The sequence below is a fragment of the Perognathus longimembris genome, chromosome 9, assembly GCF_023159225.1.
Source record: "Perognathus longimembris pacificus isolate PPM17 chromosome 9, ASM2315922v1, whole genome shotgun sequence".
Taxonomy (NCBI): Eukaryota; Metazoa; Chordata; class Mammalia; order Rodentia; family Heteromyidae; genus Perognathus; species Perognathus longimembris.
Genome location: NC_063169.1, coordinates 63525116 through 63548775, shown reverse-complemented (window position 1 = coordinate 63548775; position 23660 = coordinate 63525116). Strand labels below are relative to the sequence as shown.

The following is a 23660-nucleotide window of genomic DNA, read 5'->3' as shown; positions in this document are numbered from 1 at the left end:
GGGAAGCCACCCCTCTGTTGACTTACTTGGTCTTGGCTGGTTCTAATGTGCTGCCTTTTGGGGCCCCTGCCAGGCGCCCACCTATCTGTGTTTGTGTCCTTCTTCTGCTTGGTTCGCTCTCCTCGTTGGCTCGAAATCGGTAGTGTGGGCATCGAATGACCCTGGCTGGGGAGGACTGCTCTGTAACCGCGATATGGCTGGTGGGATGGGGCTTGTGGTTGCACCGGCATCGAGCCACAGACAGCTATATTTAGTGGCCTGGGGAACTCAGGGGAGGGGTGCGGGGTGACGGTGTGGGGTAGGGGGGAGATGCTGGGTGGAGGGACGCCTAGGAAGAGCTGTTCAGGACAGTGCTGTTCGTCTTGCTTCCTCATCCGTTTCAAGAACAAAAACTGCCCCCCAAAGTGGGTCCCTCTTCCAACCACAGCCTGCTGAGATGGCTTTAGTCCCCGGCTCTTCTGTTTAGGTTGGACCACTGTTACCTTACTTACTCCCTTTAGAAATTCCCCTGTGAAGGATGATTCAGAAAAAAATCTTTGGTTAGGCACACATGGGTGTTTGAGCCATCTACAGGTTATGCAACCAGAACTTGAGGAAAGTGGATATAAAATGTGTCCTTTCCCTACAAACACGGGACCTCAGGTCTGGCACCAAAGCTTTGGGGACACTCGGTTCCACTGTTTGTCCATGGGGCAACTTTAAAATGTGCTTCTGCATCTCCAGATCTTTAGTTCTACAGCTGGACCTTCAGACCTCACTGGGGCTAGGATACGCAGAACTAAATATCCAAATGAAAAAGATAGAAAGAAAGAAAAGTTTTGAACTCGACTGAATCAAAAGCTAGCCGTAGGCACACACACACACGTACACACGCTCACCCCTACTAATAAGGCAAAGGATATGATACGTTTATCATAATCCCTAATCTTGGCTAGATGATAATTTTTAATAAACTTCCATTGTCCCAGCCTAATCGGCCCTTAATTGTAACCCCAGATACCTGAAAATGTACCTGACAAAATGTTCACAGAAGACATAAATGTCAAGGTTGTTACTACTGGTAACATTTTGAAAATATTTTATACTTAGTGCACATTTATCAATTCTGAGGAAAACAGAGCATTGGGGGTGATATGCAGATGAACTGATGAAACACATTGCCAAAATTAAGTTAAACATCATGAAAAGGAAACCGTAGCAGAGAAAGAGTTAAAAACACATTAGGTGAATGGCAGATATTTCTCTTTATGGCCAGCCATCATTACTTTCCAGAGCAATTTGATTTTTACAGATGATTTAGTTTCCGTAAATCACACTTTCAATTTTTCAAATGCCTTTTGAAAAACCACATGCAAAAGCACTTCCTGGGGCTCTTTAAAAATCTGAGCTTGCCAAACCCTATCGAAATGGCACAGAGAATCCTACAAGTGCTAGAAGAAAAGGGAGCTACACATATACCCCAGTTTAAAAACAGCAAAGCCTCTTCTCCCAGCCAAGAGACAGATCCTGGCCAGAGAGAAAGGTAAGTCCTTTTCTCCCCACGCTCCAGCTCCAGACAAGAGACAAATCAAAACAACCTTACCCTGCTAGATCAAGAGCCGCTTTCCAGAAATCTTCCATGGGCTTGTGGAAGTCAAGGGCTGAGACAGTGAGAGGGAAGGAAGGAATGTGTTCGCATGCTCCAGTGGCTCGGCATGTGATTGAGGCAGCGCGTGTGGATGTGTTTGTGTATGGAATGGCAGGGACTCGGGAAGAGCCAGTAGGCTGGGCACTTGGCAGCCCCTCCCGGCCGACGCGGCAGCAGCTGGGCTGTTGTACAGGGCTGGATGAATGGCCGAGGGGGAGTGAGGGGAGACTCTCACTGTCTGCGAAGGGACAACAGCAGGGAGACGCAGCTGGAGGAAGCCTTGCTGTGGAGGGGAAACGCCAGCCTCCTTTAGCTTCTACCTGTGGAGCCTGGAGTCGGCCCGCTTCTTTCTGTTGCCTTTCTAGGCAAGAGGGTAACCAGGCTGGCTGTAAATCATAGGTTCCAGGCAAAAATAGAATGCCAGTCAAGAGTGGCTGGAGAGATCGCTTGCAAAATGCGCCAGGGGTAGTTTTGCTTCAAAAATATAATTTAACAAGAGAAGCCTTCTGGATTACACTTGGATGAAATGTCCTACAGGTTACTACCACCACCACACACCGCCCCCAGCCATGTCCCCAAGTCTGAATAGACACACTACGGCCATGCCTCTAGCGGCACAGGAAGTCAAATTTGGAAACCAGTGTTGTGACAATCCAGAGATATGCTTCGTGCTGAAATGTAATACTTATCTCACCTTATTAGCCAAACATGCGAGCTCTTCCACCAAGAGTCCATTGACTGCTTTCTCTAAACAAGTGAAGACATATATACATATGTATGTGTATATACACATATATATGTTATAGTGAATACATACACATATATATGTTATAGTGAATACATACACATATATATGTTATAGTGAATATATAGTATATACTGAATATGTGTGTATATGTATACACACTATACTATATATATATATATATATATATGAAATCTTAGATTGTGACGACAAAGAAAGGTAGGTACTACTGGGTGTTCATGGGGAAAGGTGTCTCCTTTCTGATGGTTCCCATATGTATTTATCTCATCCTCACCTTTTCTCTTGATCATGGGCAAATACAGGTGCTCCAAGGGGAGCAGGTCCCCACCCAGGGTCCTTGGATTAGGACACCTAGTGGTGCCTTTGTTGGCGGACGCTAGTCACCATCTTAAGTATTAAATGACTAACCACAATGCCAGGAGTGGCCACAGGAGCCTGTGCAGGTACCAAGAGATTTATGAGCAGCGGTTGAAACGACTACAAAGAGCGAAGTAGAAAAAGGTTGAAACAATGATTATAAGTCAAAATTCAAATTCTTGGTTTGCGCTTTGAAAGATCCAAGGTGGTCCCTCAGCCATGACCATGCCCAGGACATAGAAATGAATATTAAAGGCTGGGGAAACAGGTTAGTACAAAGAAGGGTTTGATTTCCAGTACCACAAAAACAACCATATAAATAGGCAAACAAATTTATAAATAAATAAATAAATATTAGAAAGAAAGATTGTGGTCCTGGTGACAGTAGCTCCTCCAGCAGGCCAACAATGACCACCCAAAATGAAACAAGATTCATGAAAGGCAGGATGGGAGGAAAGGAGAAGAGAAGGGAGTTGGGATGGGTAGGAGAAGAGAAAAGGAAATATGGAAGAAGAAGGGAGAGAGGAAAGAAAATCTGCAAATGCTTGCCTTTGGCTTAAGAAAGATGAAAAAGTCTAGGTATCTTCTCCAAGAGTTTGATTATGCAGAGACGTATAAACAAAAGTTAGTCTAAGATGCCCGAGAACGTTTCCTTGACCACTTTCACCCGTGGCTTTCCATGTCTTCATGGTAAGCTCTCTTGCCCAGGCCTGGTGAGCATGGGTGCCAATTTTCTTGAGTGCTCCTGGAAATAGTTTCTTCCATGGACTCCCAGCATTCCCTGCGTGAATAGCAAGCACACCCCACCCCCCTCAGCAGCCCCTGCAGGTAACCTCGAGGGCACTCCCACATAAAGAAGGGCGAAGTGAACTTCAGGATCTCTCCCACCCAATCGATCTCCGGAACACTTGGCCAGCAGCCTCCTGCGTACGGCGGGCTTGTTGGCTCGTTCTCTGTCTCTTTCCTCCACATGCTTCTCTCTTCAACTTCCCTTTGTCTGTGCACAGCACCTCTGTCCCTTCCATCACCTAGATTAAAATCACACCCCTTTTTGGAGGTGCTGACTTTCCATTGCCTTCCCCACCTGACCAAGAATCAATTTCTGTGCATTCTAGGTCTGCCATCTCTTCCTCTCCATTGCATTTCTAGCATCTTTTCTACGTTCTCCATAACTCTGCTTACCCTGGGAGCTTCTCAAGTCCCTGCTCTGCTTCTTTTCTCTGTGACTTTGTCCTAGATCTTTTCTTCATTGTTACTGCTCCAGAGCGCATCTTTGCTGGGCCTACCTCCGTCCTCCACCCACATCCTAGATCCGCCGGCCTTCCTCCCGCTCAACCCGTCCTTCCCGCTCTATCAGCTCCAACACGGAGCACACACTCCAGCCAGATGAAAACCCGACCCTGCAACAAACCCAAAGCGTTGCTTTCCTCCTTCTTTCTTCCTTTCTTCCTTGCCTTCTTTCTTTCTCTTTTGTTGCTTGTTTTCTGGCTTGTCAAGAAGAAATACTATGTTTTGCAAGGTATCATCCAAATGCCACCATGTCCATAAAGCTTTCGTGCCTCTACTCTACGTCCCAGTGGTAATTTTGTATTACGCTGGAGATATACATAGGGCACACACACACACACACACACACACACACACATATTCCATATGTAGGTATATATCTTGAATATCATATATATACTACATATTCTATTGTATATCATATATGGGAGATAGGAGATAGTGTTTGTATATACGTATCCCTACATATATATGCATATATTCCTACATATATACACACATATGTGTGTGTGTGTGTGTGTGTGTGTATGACTTCAGTCTGCTTAGCAGCAACTTGAACACAATATCAGGCTAGAGCTATTTGGGAAGCTAAGTCCTCAGAATAGTGCCCCATCATAGTTGCCTGATCAAATATTGGCTAATTGATTAATCGAGATACTTCACAGACAAAAATAACATCCCATCTGTCTTGACAACCATTCCCCACAGTGACTGTGATGCGCTGCCTCTATGAAAAGTCCCTTCCCTAGAAGGTCATCTGCGCATCAGCACAGTGACTCCAGCCACCCAGTCAGCTTTACACCCGCAGCTCTGGCTGGCGTGATTCACCACAGGGCTCTGTATTTTTAGTTCTTAACTAGACAATGCTATGACCAACCGTAGTTTATTCTCTAGCTCCGTTGAAGGCTTTCTTTTCTACCTTTATAAACATCATTATTCCTTTAATAGAAAGCACAAAAGAAAATCAACGTGGAACTATCTCCGTGGCCGCTCCTACTACCAGAGTTCCCTCCCTCTGAGCTGGAGGGCGAGCTCTGCTCTCAGTTAACATTCCACAGTTCATGTGCTCTCTTTGGAAGTTTGTTTTTATAGCATTTGCTCAACAATAACCATTTTCCTGTACAGTAGAATAATACATTTTATTTCAGGTGTATCCTCATTTTTTTTTGCTTGCTTTGTTTATGTGTTTTCTTAAGACAGACAGAATCTCTCTGTGATCTAGGATGAACTCAAAGTTCCTACATACTGTAGGCCTGTTTTGAACTTGTAATTCTCCTGTCTCTGCCTCGCAGTTTGGGAATTACAGGCATGTGCCACCAAACCCATAGAATATCTCCCTATTTTAAACATAGTTTGAACATTTAGATATTTCATTTTAACAGCATCTAGGTCTTTTTTCATTTGGCCTTTGCTTTTTGAGGCAATTTATCTACACTGAGTGCACATATCCTAAGCGTGTAGTTTGATGAATTTGGCCAGATAGACATGCCCATTAACAGACCTGACAATCAAAGTGTAAAAGTATTTCCATCACCATTACTTCATCTTCTTTCAGTCATTGCCAACTCCAAAGGCAGCCATTGTACTGGGTTGTTTTGTGTTGTTGTTTTCTTAATGGACGCATGACCCCCATGATGACTTACAAATTAGGGCACAAATACCCTGTTTCTAACCAATGGTGGGCTTACCCAGGTACTGGAGCATCAAAGAACAGAGCAGTCCCCTTCCGGACCCCCTCTTCCTGGCATACAGCCTCTGAGGGTGACAGGATTTCAGGTATACTCTGAGTTAGAGTGGGACATTTTACTGTAACAGGTTCTTGTTGTTTTATGTGTAAGCAGGGTGCTGTTCAAGGCTGGTCCTCTATCACTTGAGCCTCAGCTCTATTTCCAGATTTTTGGATGGTTCATTGAAAATAAGAGTCTCACAGACTTTCCTGTCTGGGGTTAGCTTTGAACCACAACCTTCAGATCTCAGCCTCCCGAGTAACTAGGATTACAGGTGTGAGAGACCTAGCAAGTACAAGGATTTGGGACCTGTTCAAATGTTACCTACCCAGTAAGGATTCAAGTTAACAAGAAGTCATATAGAAATGGTACGCGTTCCATGTTTCTGAACAGCCTTCTACCCAGTGCCCTCCAAGGAGAAAGGGTAGATCTGCAACTCAAGAACCAAGCAGAAGACCCTGTATCTCACAAACCTTGTGACCTCATTCTCTGTCTTCCTACTCAGACTTGATGAAGATAATTTGAATTTTTGGTTGCCAGACAAAATAGCTACTCTTAATTATGAACCAATGAGTCACTCAGATTTAATTTGCCAACCTAATAGAATTTAGTAACTCTCATCTTACGTTTTCTTGGAAATGTCAAGGGTTTTCTCTTCCTCAAACATTTTAGAAACTTTTTATACCATTTTCCTATATTGCCTGTGGTAGAAGACAATTTCAAAAATACTTTCACTGTAAGTACATGAGTGATACAAGAATTCCAATTATTCCAATTATTGTGACACTCTGTCCCTCTTTCTCCCTTTATCTGTTATTTACTTGAGGAATCTCATTGCCAGCTTAGGATATTATTTCTCTGTGGAGAGCAATAGCCAGACTGTACTTAAAAACACTTAGATTCAGATAGTTCTATCGACTGTTGAGGAGAGCTTTTACATGCATGCATACACACACACACACACACACACACACACCCTATAATCTACCAAGAACCATCCTCAATTTCAGAGCCTAGCTTAGCCAAATAGGCTTTTTTTCAATTTGTTTTGTCTTGTGACTTATGTTTTTTGTATTCGTGGTGAGAGGGTGAGTTCTGAGCCTTTCCAGGACTTCCTTTCTATTTCGGCCCCGCCACTGCTGCCTCCCTGAGCATGAGGACCCCCGTGCTGGCAAATGCCTCCCCTCCGCCACCTGCTTCGCTTGGCTCATTCAGTTCACACAAAATACATTGGTTACTATATTTAGCAAGGCCATCTCTATGTCACCTGAGGCCACAATAACAAAACAGCAAGTCTGGGTGGCTTAAAGCACACACATGGATTTTTCTCTCCTTGTGAGACACAGAAGCCTGAGATCTGAGGACCAGCATGGCCTAGTCTTCAAAACTGGCAAGTGCCCTCCTTTTCAATGTGATGTCACAGTTGATACAGTCATAGGCCTCTCTGAGTAGGATGACCCCCATCAGATGACCTTCTGTAACCTTTATTGCCTTCTAAGGACCCAGTTCCCCATAAAGTCACATTGGAGGTGAAGGGTGCAATATACACATGTGGAGACAGGAGAGAATTCAATCATGAGACATCCCAATATAAGTCAAGCCAAAAGCTCTGCCTTTGTGGTGCTGACTTTCAGAGGTTTGAGGTTTGCACCATGGACTCGGCCCCTGCTGAGGCCTCCTCTTCCTGTACCTGTCCTCTCTGGGTCCTCCTCTTCCTGTACCTGTCCTCTGGACCCTCCTCTTCCTGTGCCTGTCCTCTGGACCCTCCCCTTCCTGTGCCTGTCCTCTGGACCCTCCCCTTCCTGTGCCTGTCCTCTGGACCCTCCTCTTCCTGTGCCTGTCCCCTCCCAACCCTCCATTCACCTTCCCTGGATCATGACAACCATTCCCAGAGGTCTGGGTCTCCTCTGTACAGAAGACACCCCCCCCCCAATCCTAGAGAGGAGATCCCCATGTTTGCAGACTGATTGGACACTTTCGTACACATGTTCATTCACTCAATAATTACTGATCTAACAGGTGCCATGAAGAACCAGCTATGGGTCACAAAGCTGAGACAGACAGTGAGCCCTGGAGTGCCAGCCTCAGAACCAGCACGTGCACACACACACACACACACACATATGCATGCGCGCGCACACACATGCACACATGCTAGGGGCATGTCTCCATTGGTTGAACATTTGTATAGCAAGTAGCAAGCACTAGGCTTAATCCATGTAGTAATAAGTAAATATTTCTTTCCTGCACATCCATTATATTCTAGCCCTTTGAAACTCAACTGGCCCCAAATTAACTTAGCTTTTCCCCCAGACCTGCTCCCCCCTCCCCGCCCTTGAGTTCCTGTCTTGGCAAAAGGCTCTATTGTCCATGTAATTATACAAGCCAAAGAACCCAGCCCTAAAAGCCTTGGCTGTCTTCCCCACTCCTTATATTTGATCTCCCACAAGTTTTTATTCTGATCTCTTCGGCCTCTTTTGAACTGGCTCCTTTTCGCATGATGATTTCCTCATCATGATTTTCAGGCTAAGATCTTCTCCATGAGGTTCACTGACTCCATCCCCCCTTTCCTGCTACTATATATTCTCTGCACTGCAGGGAGAGGACCCCACCTCAGAGGCAGAGGAACTCCTTCCTGGCCCTCTCTCCCCCTGGGTTTACTCCCAAGACCCCCGAGCCCTCTAGAGTCCCTGGATCTGGATGCTCACTTGTGCAAGTTGTTCTACCTTGAATAGCATGCCAATCCTTTTCCACCTGACTTCCTCCTAGTCATCCTGGAAACCTCACAGTCACCGGGAAGCCCTCCTTGACTTCCCCTTGCCTTCCTCCTTGCTTCACCTATGAATGCTCACGTCTTTCTTAGTCCATTACTATAACAGAGTGGTACAGCCTGGGTAATTGATAAGCAATGGCAGGTTTACTTGGGGCTGTGGTTTTTGGAGTCTAGAACTCCAAGGCTGACATGCTCCCCCTGCCTGGAACCTTTTCCTCTGTGTCGTGACATGATGAGAGGACATCACCTGTGGGCACACAGGGATGAGAGGAAGATGAGGCTGAACTCCTCTGCCTGTGGAGCCCACTCCTGCAAGAATGGGCAAAGCCACCGCTTGAAATTCTCCTCTCCTCACGTGTGCCAGTGGCGACAGAAGTTCCACGTGAGTTCTGCAGATGCCAAGCTCCACAGACACCCCCCGGGCAGCCCTCACGAATCCCCCGAGGCCTGCAACTGCAACCGCAGATACAGGAAGGGTGCTTTTTCCAAGTCATGCGGCTCCCCAATTTCTAGTACAATGCTTAATGCATCCCTGGTCACCAGGGAATACTGCTTGAATAATGAATACAGGAAGCCCTCCTTGATATCATAGGCACAGTGGCAACTGATTTCCCTTGTGACTTGACTGGAAAGGAGCCACAGTGATTAATGGCAGAATTTAGAACCAGAGCGTGGAGGAGAATTTAGGAAGCCCGTTGACATACATTCTTACCACAGAATGAATGATTCGAATCGCCAGTCCATGGACTCCCCTAGGGTTGGAGCCACGGAGCCACGGAGGCCCAGAATAGCACAGGAGACTTGCTAACGGTACCCCATCTACGGGAACAAGACTAGCATCTGGGACTCCAAAGTTAGGGTGCTTTGTTCTTCCTCAGCCAGCTCTGTAGATGCCGCATTCTTCCCACAGTGTTGTCTACAGTCAGCATGAGGCCCATGCAGCCATAATCTTAGAAGCTTAATGAGTTACTCTTCAATGCTTTAAAAATCTCCAGCTTTAAGCGAAATGAACTCCATGTTATGGAAATAAGTGGTAATATCACTGTTGTAATTAATTTCAACATACCATGTGAAACAATACCTTTATTTTTCTCCCGTATTCCCTTCTTGTGGTTTTACTCCTGCTATTACTGTAACTGATCTTAGTACCCCGGATACTGGATAGACGTGTATTGGAACTAGGGAAAGGAAAGGGAATACCAAAATTGAGAGACAACGTATAAAAAGACAAACCATTGCAATAGCCATACTTATAAAACCAACTGGTGTAAACCAACTGTACAACTCATCGGGAGGGGCAGACAGAGGAAAAATGAGGGAGGAGGTAACAAGTTGGATAAGAAATGTACTTGCCTTACATAGGAAACTATAACCCCTCTGTATTTCACTTTGACAATAAAGAAGAGAGAAAAAAAATCTCCAGCTTTCTGGAAGCCACAAGAAGACTGCTCCTACCTTCCCAAATCACTGGTGAGGAAATGAGGAGAGGGGTTAAGAACATAATGTTTTAACAAACATTGAAGCAACTTGTGTTCAGGGACATGGCTTTCCTTAATAGAACATGATAGAATGACTAATCCATTTCCCATTCATTGCTCCTCAGAAGAGAGTTCATTTAGATCTCACTTGTATATCTAGATCATTTAAATTGAACTTCCTTAACTAAAGAACAAATTTAAATCTTTTCTGTATCTTGCTAAATTGTGCAAACTGGCAAGTATAATACCTTTAACCAAAAAAGAAGAAAAACCCACAAAACACACACACAAAAAAAACAGATTATGTGATACAGTTTGGTTTCCAAAGGAATGTAATTTGAAAGCTAGCAATGCTACCTTTCTGTTTTGCTCACCCAGATCAAGGAAGCCACTTTAGAATAAAATGTTTTGACCTTCTCACAAGTCATTGCTCTCCTAAAGCACCTATAAAGGATATTGGGAATTACAGAGACATGCAAAGACTCAGAAGAACTCAGCAGTAAAGATTTGGCTGATTCTTTCAGGAAGAGTCTACTCTCAGAGACACATTCCAGAGCTTTTGTGCCACAAATCTAGAAGGGAAAACAATGATAATTCCATTAGTTTTTCTACAAATGCCAGCAAGTGGCTAAAATGTGCGATTTTATGCTTTCCTTCTTCCAGCTGTGATTCTTAGCTTCATTTTTATTTCTACCAGGACTGGGCTTGAACTCAGGTCCTCTGACCCTTGCTTGGCTCCTGCACTCAACACTCAACAGGTGTGTTCTATCATTTGAGCCACAGCTCCACTTTCAGCTATGTGGGGAGTTTTGTTTGTTTGTTTGTTTTGTTTTGTTTTGCCAGTCCTGGGGCTTGGACTCAGGGCCTGAGCACTGTTCCTGGCCTTCTTTTGTTCAAGGCTAGCACTCTACAATTTGAGCCCCAGCGCCACTTCTGGCCTTTTCTGTATATGTGGTGCTGAGGAATCGAACCCAGGGCTTCGTGCATGCTAGGCAAGCACTCTACCACTAAGCCACATTCCCAGCCCCGTTTCCTGTCGTGTGTGTGTGTGTGTGTGTGTGTGTGTGTGTGTGTGTGTGTGTGTGTTGTGTGGTTAATTGGAACTAAGAGTCTCCCATATTTATCTGTCCAGGCAGGCTCTGACCCAGCCTCCTGAGTACCTGGGATTACAGGCGTGAGTCACCGGCACTCAGCTAGCCTCCCATTCTTTATGCAGCTCTGCTTCTTCCCTGTCATGCAACCAAGCATGGGGTCTTCCCCTGGAGAAAGGAAAGCTAGCGGTTGAATACCCAGCCCTATTCTATGGGTCTCTTCTCCAGAGTGACCTCATTAGTTCTAAATTCCTTACCAGACATCACAGCAGATTGCCGCATTGCCAAGGCATCCTCTCTCTCGGGTGGATGTCCTCCCTCGCCCTTCGTTATCCACAAGCTCATCCCCAACAACTAACTCCCTCCTGGACACAACCTGCCCAGGCCTCCGTCCTGGTCCCCCGATCCCACGTTGCACGTTCGCCCGCCCCAGAGCTGCCCTCCCACTCAAATTCTCCTTGGCTCAGTCCTCGCTTGAGCCTGCTCTTTACGGAAACACACCCGCTTGAGCTAATTCCCACAGTTACTTGGAGATATTGGAGTCTTTCAAGCTTAAAAAGAGAAAACATATGAAACTAAGGAAATCCTGACTTAAGAAACTACGAGAGTAGTTAAGAAAAGCATCCAGCGGGCTTGGGACTAAGTATTTATATTAAAAATACACTCTTGGCCTTTCTTCCTCAAGAGTTAAAAATTTAAGAAGCAATGTCAACCCAAGCCTGGGTTACATTCCTAATTCACAGTATAAGTAGGGTCTTCTTTTGACAGATGTATAATAGTCCACTGTGAAACGGAATCATAATATATAACCAAGAATTTCTAATTCTTCCACTAAAGGCAATTAAGTGTGTTTCCTATCGTTTTCCACGATCCACAATGCTACAATTAGTGGCTTTGTATCTAAGTAAATCTCACAGGAATGCACGTTATCTTCCTGTATTTTACTTAACAGGTTTTCAACCAAGCATCTTCTTGAATGCTTTTGTTTGTACATTAGCTCTAGACCCTAAAGTTTTATGACCTTGGATGAAGTGAGGGCCTTGGGGGCCATCCCCACTGGAAAGAAAAGTTGCAAAGATTAAATGCACTCATCCAGGAAGTACCAGTTCTTCTCCATGGATTGTCCCATCTCTCCTCAGGAGTTAGCATCCAGAGGCCCCAGAAGCACAGACTGACCATTAAAGTTGACACAAAGGCTGATAAAGACTCCGAGGTGTGGGACACAAAAGTTTCCAAAGAAGGAAGGAGCTGTTGTTTTGAGCTTGCTTACTATCATTCCAAAATGATACCTTTGCTCACCACCACACCTCAGGGGAAAAAGATAATCATAGAATGTCACCAGAAGAGAGCTACAGAAACCTGAGGAACACAAAGTCATTTATGAGTGCTGTATGGTTCGGGGAAGGAGTTGTGGTGTCCATTTTTACGAGTTTACAGTGTTTTCAGACTCGCTGGAAACCACCTTTGATCACTCCCGCTGAGATATTGTACAGCTGAAATAAATGCCCATCACCAGATTTTAAACTTTTGCAAGTAAGTGGTAGATTGCTGACAAAGTTACGGCTGTCATGTGGAGAAAAACAACTTGGGCCTACACAAAAATAAAAGGGAATGTTTTTGAAGCATTCTGTCAAACATTATGTCTCAAGATGCTTGCAACTCAAAAGGCAAAGTGACTAACGTGTAATTTATAATTCCTTTAGGTAGAAAAATGTCAGTAAGGGGAAACCAAACACCAGCCAGTTTTTCTTCCATAAATCTTTGTCATTTAGGCCATCAGTAAGACACAACTACTGGATTTGAAGAGCATAGAAACCCACTGGGGATTAAAGTAAGAGGAAAATAATGACTGATCTACATTTCATAAAAAGGAGAGCTACTAAATTTCTCACTAAAGAACCAAAATAGTAGTTTTCATATTGTGACAAGACCCAGTTGTTATGTAGTCAGATTTCTGAGCTATCAGATTTCTGGAAGTAGAGTTTATACTGACAGTTCATTCTGCGGCTATAGACAGACAGACAGACAAATAGATGTAGAAATAGGTATATTATATCCTAGCTTGTAGTACTCAATGAAGAGAAAATTAAATAGCCTATCATTACAGATAATAGCCCATTTTCTAATCCTTTCTTATTACCTATTTTATAGCTCAAGTACATACACACAAAATTAAACACGTAGATTTAATATCTTCATCAGAATTGGGTAGGCAACCTGTTACAAACCTGGTTTGGCTCTTTGAATTTGCATTGTTATTTTTTCATGCCATATTTTCTCACTGCACTGTAAGGCCCTTTGGGGAGGGTTACAAAGTATATATCCCAGCATATATTTGGCCCTCAATGAATACAGCAAAAAAATGAATGGATATAATTAGATGAATTTATCTAACTTCATGTAGATAACAGCTTTTTCGATAGTTTATTTGTTTTGGGGGATCATATAGCAATTACCAGGCACATACTATTATCTGAATTTACTCATTCCTTAAGAATTCCATGATGAGAGGATGGATTCTAATCACCTGCTGTCCTGAAATCCACACATCTGTTAAGTCACAGCGCCACCTGCCCTTGTGTCTCTTTATGATGGTCTCGCTAAGTCTCCGCTGAGATGCCTGAGTCCAGGCTCTGCTCGTGGCATGGGCTTCTCATCTGAATGATCTTCAGGAACGCCTCACAACATGGCCCAGTAAACCCAGAGTTGCCACTGCAACGTAGCTGCAGGTGGGATCGGACTCGGGAAGGCAACCTACAAGGGACAGCTGACCTCCACAGGAAGCTGGGATTCCAAGGCGGATTCCTAGCCCTGAGCACCACCCGACAGATGTATTACCTTCTGGAGCCACAGGTGCAAACTCTCAAAGCTAGGGCTCTAAGAGGAGGCACCCAGAGGCCCATGAGAAAGTTCTTGAGAATGGGACAGCACTTAACATCAGCCGGGTCCAGAAAAGGCGACATAGCCCATCCCAGTATTCCCTAGTCCTTGCCTGGCTCCTCTTGCTTTATATACCTAAACCCTGGTGGGACTGGAAATGCGTGCCAGCAAGAGGAACAAAGAACTATGAGTGAGCAAAAAGCATGCCCATCTCCTCTGCTGCTCCTTCAGGCAGCAAGCAAGCTGGACTTGACCTCGCAAAAGGGAAGGCTCATGAAATTTACACAGTTGATATTTTGGTTGGACAAGCTTCTAGTGGCTGGAAAGTCTAGAAATTTCTTTTCCAGTCCCTCCATGAAGCATTCGGCCCCATGGAACAAGGGTAAAGAACAATGACTTCTATTTATTTATACTACACAAAGATCGCTTTCCAGCCTAAAAGCCACGCCGATATTCTTTCATGAAGCGGAGCCTCTTCACCCTTCCTTCCTTCCTTCCAAAACACTGGACAAATGGACATCATCACTGGAGTGAAATCTACTAAGCAAGGAATGTCAGCCGGTCTTCTGTATCCCTTCAAAGACAGCCTGTGGCCCACTACAATCACTCTCAGTGATCCTTCAGAGGATGTCAAATGATAGACTTTCCAAATCCATCCACAAAAGGCACTTTTAGAAGTTCATTTTCACCCTTGAGCAACACCAAAATATTTCCTTCAGTAACCTGAGTGTTTATAAATGGACACTGGTCATTGATATCTAAAGACACATTAGTGAGAGACAAGTGTGCTCTTTCATGAATGAATCTCAGAGCCCTGTCCAATGGGGAAGCAAGGGAGAGAGGGAGGGAGGGAGGAAGGGAGAGAGGAAGGGAGGGAGGGAGGGAGGGAAGGGAGGGAGGGAGGGAAGGGAGGGAGGGAGGGAAGGGAGGGAGGGAGGGAGGGAGGGAAGGAGGGAGGAAGGGAGGTAGGGAGGGAAAGGAGGGAGGGAAAGAAGGAAGGAAGGAAGGAAGGAAGGAAGGAAGGAAGGAAGGAAGGAAGGAAGGAAGGAAGGATTCCGTTGGGAGAGCGTCAGACTCCACCATGTCTCCTAGTGTTTGGAACAATGCCCTCCTTGGCTCCTGCCCTGAGCTCGCCTGGGCTGGGGCGAGGAGCAGGAAGGGCAGATTCTTCCTGGCGGGCACATGGCACAGGTGGGAGCGTGTGGAGGCCTTGAAAAGTTCCTCAGGTTTGGGAGCTTAATCCTGGCTCCGCGGGCCTCAGGAAAGTCTCTTGGGAAGCTGGCCAGCACCGGTATTTCCTGGGTGGCTCCAGGGTGGAGCATTGAGGCTACACATTGCAATGTCAAAGTCAGGATATGGTGAGTATCCTGTGAAGGCAAATCAAGTACCCAGGGGTGGCAGGGCCGGAGAGGACATCAGCAGCCGTGCCGTGTAGCAGGCATCAATCTCTTCTCCACTCATGGGAAAGGTCAGGCTAACAGGAGCTTGCACCGCTCCTGCCTGGCCCCAGGTTTCTGCAATCTGTATTGCACCAAGACTTTCTTCCTTCAAAAAGAAAAAAGTGACATAGAGAAATAACCAACTTCCTCTTCATACACAAGACATAGCTCTTGTTTGATAAGGAAAACTAGAACTAGACTGTCCAACCACTTCATCACCCATTACTACCAGAGTATATGTCAGAAATGCCTAGTCACCGTCACTAGTTCATTGTACCATTGGGGAAACTGAGGCAGTAATGGATGTGCTGGCTCAGGCAGAGTGCCAAGGAAGAATCGCGGTGTCACCTCTCATCAAAATGCATGCGCCAACCAAAGGCAACAACTAGCCAGATAATAACAATAATAATAATACACTATGATCAAATGGGATTCATCACAGGGAAACAAAACTGTTTCAACATATGTAAACTAATAAATGTAATACAACACACCAACAGAAGTAAGAACAGGAATCACACGATGGTCTCAACAGATACAGAAAAGACTTTTGGCAAGATCCAATATGTTTTTAGGATAAAAGCTCTGGAGAAGCCAAAACTACATGGAACATTCCTCAATATAATAAAGGCTATTTATGACAAACCTACAGTCAACATCACACTTAATGGTCAAAACTAAATCTATTTCCTCTCAAATCAGGAACAAGACAAAGAGGTCCGCTCTCTCCTCTTCTCTGCAATATGGTATTGGAATTCCAAGAAATAACACTAGGGCAAAAGCAAGACTTAAAGGGGATTCAAACAGGGAAGAAAGAAATAAAACTATCTGTATTTGCAGATGACATGGTCCTATATTTAAAAGACCCTATAGAATCCTCCCCAACCTATTAGCTGATTCAAAAACTTTGGTAAAGTAGCAGGGTATAAAATCAATGCAAAAAACATCAGTAGCTTTCCTGTATGTCAACAATGAGAAGATTGAGACTGAAATCAGGAAAGCAACTCCATTTTCAGTAGCAAAAAAAACCCTAGGAATTAACCAAATATGTTCAGGATTTTACAAAACCAACTATAAAAACATAAAGAAGGAAATTGAAGAAGATGTAGGAAGTGGAAAGACTTTCCATGCTTTCCTGGCAGAAATAATATCATGAAAATAGCAATACTGCCCAAAGAAATCTACAAATTCAAAGGGAGAAAGCAATACAAAAATTCAAATGGAACCATAAATGTCCCTGAATCACAAAAGTGATCCTGAGGAGAAAAAGTAGTACTATAAGTATAACTTATAGTATAACTTCAAACTATACTACAGGGCTATAATAAGAAAGACAGCTTGGTAGTGGCACAAAAACAGGCCCAAGGATCAATAGAGCAGGATAGAAGACCCAGAAACAAACCCACAGACCTATAACCATCTAATATTCAATAAGGAAACAAAAATCAAAGGCTGGAGACAAGCTCTTCAATACATGGTGCTGGAAAACTGGCTATCCACACACAGAGATCTGAATCAGAGCCCTTATCTATCACCCTGCCCCAGCACAAATCTGAAATGGATCAAAGACCTCCATGTAAGACCTGAAACCATGAAGCTATTACAGGAAGGAGTGGGAGAAACATTAGGGCTCCTTGACACAGGATGGATGAGAATGTTGAAAGGATGACATGGATCAAGGTGCACTGAACTCATACACTGCTTTGGCAACTCCTTTGCACAACTACAGAAAGAGAAAGGGAGAGATGTTTGAGTTAAAATGTAAGATGCTATAAATAAAGAAAAAGAATCAGGTGTAAGTTTCCCTCCCCCCCCCCATTTCTATCATTTCCAAATGACATTGGCGCTAATTTCTTTCTCCCGCTCTCTGTTGCAGTGGTGGGGTTTGAACTCAGTGCCTTGCATTTGGTAAGCGTGTGCTTTACCCCTTAAGCCACGCCCCAGGCTTAGAACCAAGTTATTCAAGCAAACACTAGTCTTGATTTCTCAAGCTGTTCCGTGGCTAGGGCCCACATCCATAGTTCCTCTCCATAACATGAGCCTCGCAGTCAGCTGAGGGGAATTTCACACGGCAATCTTATGTCACGAATGCACCATTCACGCCTGCCTCACTTTCCAGCATGCGTGTGGGTCCCACACACACTAAGGCAGCAGACCAACATTACAGTGATGAACAAAAGGCAGGGTCTGGAAAGCACTCACAGGGGAACGGGCCAAAAAGAGAAACTAGTACATGCAAGAGTTCCTTGATAGGAATGATATGTTCAAGGAATGTAAGTGAGTCATGATAACTGGAATCCAGTGCGGGTGGGAGCCAGGTTCTGGGACACGCTGAGCCCAGGGACAGCCATAGCCACGGAAGGGTCGCTGTGGGTCGCAATGGAGGAGTGGAGGGCAGTGGGTGAGATGCATCTTCCTCCTCTTCATTTCCTCATCTTCCTTCTCCTCCTTCTTTCCACCTTCTCCCCTCTTCTCCTGCTCCTTCATCTCCTCCTCTTCCTTCTCGTCCCTCTTGCTTCTCCTCTTCCCCTCTTTCTTCACCCTTATTCTTCCTCCTCCCTCCTTCCTCCTCTTCTTTCTCTCCCTTGTCTTCTTTCTTCTTCTTTCCTCTTCTCCATACTCCTCGTCCCCCAAATTCTCCCTTCTCCTCCTCCTCCTCCTCCTCCTCCTCCTCCTCCTCCTCCTCCTCCTCCTTCTCCTCCTCCTCCCCCTTCCTCCTCCCCCTTCTCCTCCTCCTCCTCCTCCTCCTCCTCCTCCTCCTCCTCCTCCTCCTCCTTCTCCTCCTCCTCCCCCTTCCTCCTCCCCCTTCTCCTCCTCCTCCTCCTCCTCTTCCTCCTCTCTGTGTTGTAAACTCAGTGGCTCACACTTGCTGAAAGGCATTCTACCACTGTGCCAGGACTCCTTTTCTGCACTAGTCATTTGTGAGATAGGGTCTCACTTCCTGTCTAGGAAGCCAGGTGGATCCCCTGATTTTAGGCTTCCCATCATAGTCTGGATAACAGACGCGCGCACACACACACACACACACACACACACACACACACATACACACACACACACACACACAGCTCCTTCCAGTGAGATAGTCTCACAGACATTTCTGCCCGGGCTGGCCTGGTACTCTGATTCTCCCAATCTCAGCCTCTCACGTAGCTAGGGTATCAAGCGTGTGCCACGACGCTGAGCTATTGATTGAGATGGGTCTTGTGAACGTTTTTCCCTAGGCACACTCCATTCTGCAATCCTCCAAATCGCAGCCTTCCAACGAGCTAGGATGACAGGTATGGGCCAGTGGCTATGACTGCAAAGAGTATTTCTTATAACGTTGAGTCACCTGTTGCCTAACTCAGCCAGAAAGCATGTCAATTCCCCCCCCACCTCCTCCGATCTTGGCACATTAAAATACAAACACTAATTTTGAAATTTTAAGCAATGAATAGAATTTTATTTGATGGAAAAGTGGCATAAATAATACCCATTCATGAAAATAATTCTCCTGCTGACTTTGTTCTTTTTACAGTGTTTTTATATTTAAAAATAGCTTTCCCCAAAGCTAGAATAATTTGAGCAATAAGGCAGAATTGTATTACATCCCAAAGTATAATATAAATATCCATCAAGCTGAACTTACATAGATAAATGAAGGTGAATAGACAAATCTCCTATAGAGAATTCCACATAACTTCCGGGGGCTGGAAATGTGGCCTAGTGGCAAGAGTGCTTGCCTCATATACATGAAGCCCTAGGTTCGATTCCTCAGCACCACATACACAGAAAAAGCAAATAACTTCCGGACAAATTCCACGCTCAAGAAGAAGAGCTGGAGGCTCAGGGGGCTGGGATCTGGGGGCTTGTGGCTGAAAGGCAGCCTTGGAAGAAAAATCAGTGAGATTCCATTTCCAAAAGAGATAGCAAAAATCTGGGTTGGAAGTGTGGTTTAATAGGTATAGTGCCAGTTGAGCAAGCTAGCTAAACAAGCATAAGGTCCTTAGTTCAAACCTTGGTACTGAAAGGCAAAAAAAAAAAAAAGAGCTTTCTCTACTTCTTGCATGTAGGAGTACAAAATAACCTCTTCTGAAGAATGCTGTGTGAAGGGAAAGGACAAGGAAAGTCTTTCAATAGAAATACACAACCAGGGGGCTGGGAATGTGGCTTAGTAAAAAGGTGCTTGCCTCACATACATGAAGCCCTGGGTTCGATTCTTCAGCACCACATATATAGGAAAAGCCAGAAGCGGTGCTGTGGCTCCAGTGGTAGAATGCTAGCCGTGAGCAAAAAGAAGCCAGGGACAGTGCTCAGGCCCTGAGTTGAAGGCCCAGGACTGGCAAAAAAAAAAAAAAAAAAAAGGGCTGGGGATATAGCCTAGTGGCAAGAGTGCCTGCCTCGGATACACGAGGCCCTAGGTTCGATTCCCCAGCACCATATATACAGAAAACGGCCAGAAGCGGCGCTGTGGCTCAAGTGGCAGAGTGCTGGCCTTGAGCGGGAAGAAGCCAGGGACAGTGCTCAGGCCCTGAGTCCAAGGCCCAGGACTGGCCAAAAAAAAAAAAAAGAAAAAGAAAAAAAGAAAAGAAAAAGAAATACACAACAAATACCACCTCCAGAAATCCAGGTCAGTACTCATTGTGAGAAATCATATCAGCAGGAGATATACTTGATATGCTGTGATGACAGTGGCAGGTTTCACCTCTGTGGTCTTCTTCAGAAAAATCTATAATTCCAAACTACTCATGAAGAAGCCCTCAGACCAACCCCAGCTAAGGGGGCAGTCTGCAAAGTGTACTGCCAATCCCCTCACAACCGTCTGGGTCTCTAAAAACAAGAAAGCTTGAAAAACTCTCCATCGATACACTCAATCTTTTGAGTCTCAGACTCCCTATCTTCAAAATTAACATATTTTCGGTAGTGGTATTTACTAGACTCTATGTTGAAAATGAACTATATAACTTGTGGGTGGAGACAGGAGGAAAGAACTTGGGGAGGGTAAAGACATTGTCCAGAAAGAAATGTACTTCTTACCCGAGTAGGAAATGGTAACCCCTTGGTACTTTATAATAACAATTTTAGAATATATTACATTTTTTAAATTAAGGTATTTTTGTTAAAATAATCTTCAAAGATGCTTCTATTTGGAAGAAAATTCTACTTTAAGAGAAATACCTTTTTAAAAAGAACAGATTCATCTTTATTAAAGTTTGCATTCTATAAATCTACATATAAAACCAAGATCAAAATGTTTAAGAGCTACTTCTAATTTTATATTTACTACATTTTCATTTAAGACTGGATTTTAAAAAAGTTTTAAGAGCCTAAAGCCAGTAAGTCACAAGTATAATCCTAATTACATAGGAGCCTGAGATCTGAGGATCTCAGTTTATAGCCAGTCCAGATAGGAAAGCTCCTGAGACCCATCTCCAATTAACTACCGCAAAGCTGGAAATGAAGCTGTGGCTCAAGTGATAGGGCTCTAGCCTCGCATAGAAAAGCCCAGGGACAGTGCCTAGGCCCTGCCCCAGGACTGGCACCAAAAAAAAAAAAAAAAATGGAGATGGTTCCTAGCCAGTGATTTCTACCAAGTAATGAAAACACTTGGACAACAGCTGAGGGTCAGAACCTGCATTTGAATGAGCCACTTTGTGCCATGATATCAGTTACTCTCTTGGGACGTCCGGAATGAGTTAATGACATTACACACAAGCCTAACCCTCATCTGCATTCTGCCCGGAGCAAACCTGGAAGTCTGGTGGTTGTGAGCCCCGGCCATGCCTAGGGTCATTAATAATATACACACCCAGCCCCACCCCATACCAATGCAATCAAGTCTTCGGGGAGTCTGCCACAGGTATTTTTTTTTTTTTTTTAAGGATAAAAAGTACGCTCCTCTGAGTAATTCTCACTGTGTTGCCAGTTAACCACTTGGTTAAGTAACAACGCATAGGAGACATTTCGAGGACTTTGCAATACGGGAGGCCTGGGTGACTCTGACGACCCTCTCCGGGGTCCCGTGCAGAAACCGGGACAGAACATGAGCTTAATCGTGAAGTCTCCCACAACAACAACAACAACAAAAAAAAAATACTAAAAACTTAGGGACAAGGACTGTCCGTTGTTTCTGAGAAAAATGGAAACTTATTTGGTGAATTCGGCCGGAAACTAATTGTGCCTTGACCCCTTAAACACCCTTGCTCCATCAATTTATTGCATTTTTACAAATATTAATTAGACGATGATGCCATGCAAAGCATTGCATATCAATCTGTTTGCCACTCTTGTTTTAGAAAGCATTCTCTTGGGCTAGGTGCAGAGCTTGCATCTATAATCATGCTCCTGGAGGACTGGGTAGGGTTATGGTTAGGGCAGCCTGGTGGAAATGGTAAGGAGACCCTATATATAAATATGTATATATATATATATATTTACTACTACATAGTATTGATATTATATATATATATATATAATTACATTCTGTCTGGAAAAGTCTGCCTGTGACTACACCAATAGGATCTCCTCCATAAAACAGTGGAAAAGGACAGATGCTCAGTCTCTCCTTGCACAAAGACCCACAGGATGAGGAAACAAGAGTCACCAGCTGGAGTAGCCTGCCCAGAAGGCCAACTAGCAGGGGGCCTCCTCCTTTCTACTAGGCCAAGGGTCAGGGCCTTCAGGTCCCCTCCCAGTAGCTGCCTTCCCACCCCACATTCAGGAAATATCATCAGGAGACTTTCCGTTTCTACAAAAGAGTGAGTAAGGATTGTTCTGGAACATTCTCATTTCCACGAATGGATTTCTTTTCTAGGATCAGTGTAATAACATGCCAAGCTCTTTCTTTTCCTTGCTCAATTGACTCAGTGGCTGATGCTTCAGAAATGTCTGGCTTCATGGTTCTGGAAGCTGGAGTTCAAAATACAGGTGTTGGCAAGGTTGGTTGTATCTGAGGACCAAGACTAGGTATCAACCCCGGGCTGCTTTGTCATTGCTGTTGGCTTACTGGCAATCTCTGGCATCCCTTGGCATATGGGAGGGAATGTCATTCCCCTGGGCCTTCATCCTACTTGGCTTTCTCTCCGTGTGTGCCTGGTCTCAGTTTCCCCTTCTGTCAAGACACCAGCAATACTGAATTAAAACCAACCCAAAGGCCTCCACTGCAATTTCATTTCCTTTAAATAAGGTCACATTTCAAGCTATGTTGAGCTCGGTTCTCCTTTTCCTTGTCTTAATTGAGAGGGACACCATTCAATCTGTAATATAAAGATTGCAAAATTGTGGAGGAAGAGGATGTTTATTAACCCAAGACACATTCAGATTGGGGGCACAGGAAATGACAGGCAGTAGAGTTGGGGGAACCCTACCCTGAATGTTTCACAACTTGTCTGCTTTCCTGCCACTCACAGATTTTCCCTGCCAAGCAGTTATTTAGCATTTATGAATACATTAGTAAGGCTGGATAGTTGATAAGAATTTAAAGTTCAGTAGTTGATTCGTTGGTCTAGATGTTCCAGTCAACAGAACCCTATTTTGAGTTGCTCACTAGTCTATCCACTGTCATGGGACAATTACCATCCTCAGACCTTTTGTCTTTCAGCTGAATTTAACTCAAAACTGCACCCTCCAAAGAACCTATATTATATATCCCCCAGAGGAGATTATATTGTTAAGTTTCGTAATAATTTTGGTATACGTTAGAAAAATCTGCCAGATATTTCGGCAAATATTCAGCCGTAAAAATTAAAATCAAGCTCAGTTTGGTAGCTCACACCCAGCTACTCAAGAGGCAGAGAGCAAGAGGATTGCAGTGCAAGGCTAGCCCAGACAAAAATCTATCTCAATAAACAATCCGGGCATGATGGCTCACATCTGTAATCCCAGCCACATGGGAGACTTAAGTAGGAGAATCACGGTCCCAGCCCCCGACAAGTAAACATCTCTGTCCAAAAAAATAAATAAATAACCGAAAGCAGAAAGCTCTGCAGATCTGACTCAAGTGGCAGAATGATTGGCCCTGGCTTCAAGCCCTATTCTGGATTTGAACAACCACATCAATAAAGGTTTTAAAAGGAAATGGACCCAGAGAGTGTAACCCTAGCTACTTAGGACGCTGAAATCACAATGTGCAGCCGGCCCCAGCAGGAAAGTCTGTAAGCTTTTTATCTCCAAGTGACCACCAAAAAACAGGAAGTAGAGCTGTTGCTCAAGTGGTAGAGCGCCAGCCTTGAGCAAAAGAAAAAAAGCTCAGGA

At 44.4% G+C, this 23660-nt stretch overlaps 1 protein-coding gene across 7 annotated transcripts in view; it reads right to left on the bottom strand.

Annotated features, from left to right (window-relative positions):
• The window catches only part of Esr1 (estrogen receptor 1), a 321561-nt gene that overhangs the window by 228232 nt on the left and 69669 nt on the right, over window positions 1-23660 (bottom strand). Inside the window, exon 1 of one of the 7 annotated variants that reach the window (XM_048354301.1) lies at window positions 1583-2313. The exons of 5 other annotated variants lie outside the window; for them this stretch is intronic. The gene's annotated coding sequence lies outside the window, so the exon portion shown is untranslated. Of the gene's footprint in view, window positions 1-81; window positions 285-1582; window positions 2314-23660 lie in introns of those variants that run through there. One more of the 7 variants, XM_048354304.1, reaches the window with a different exon arrangement.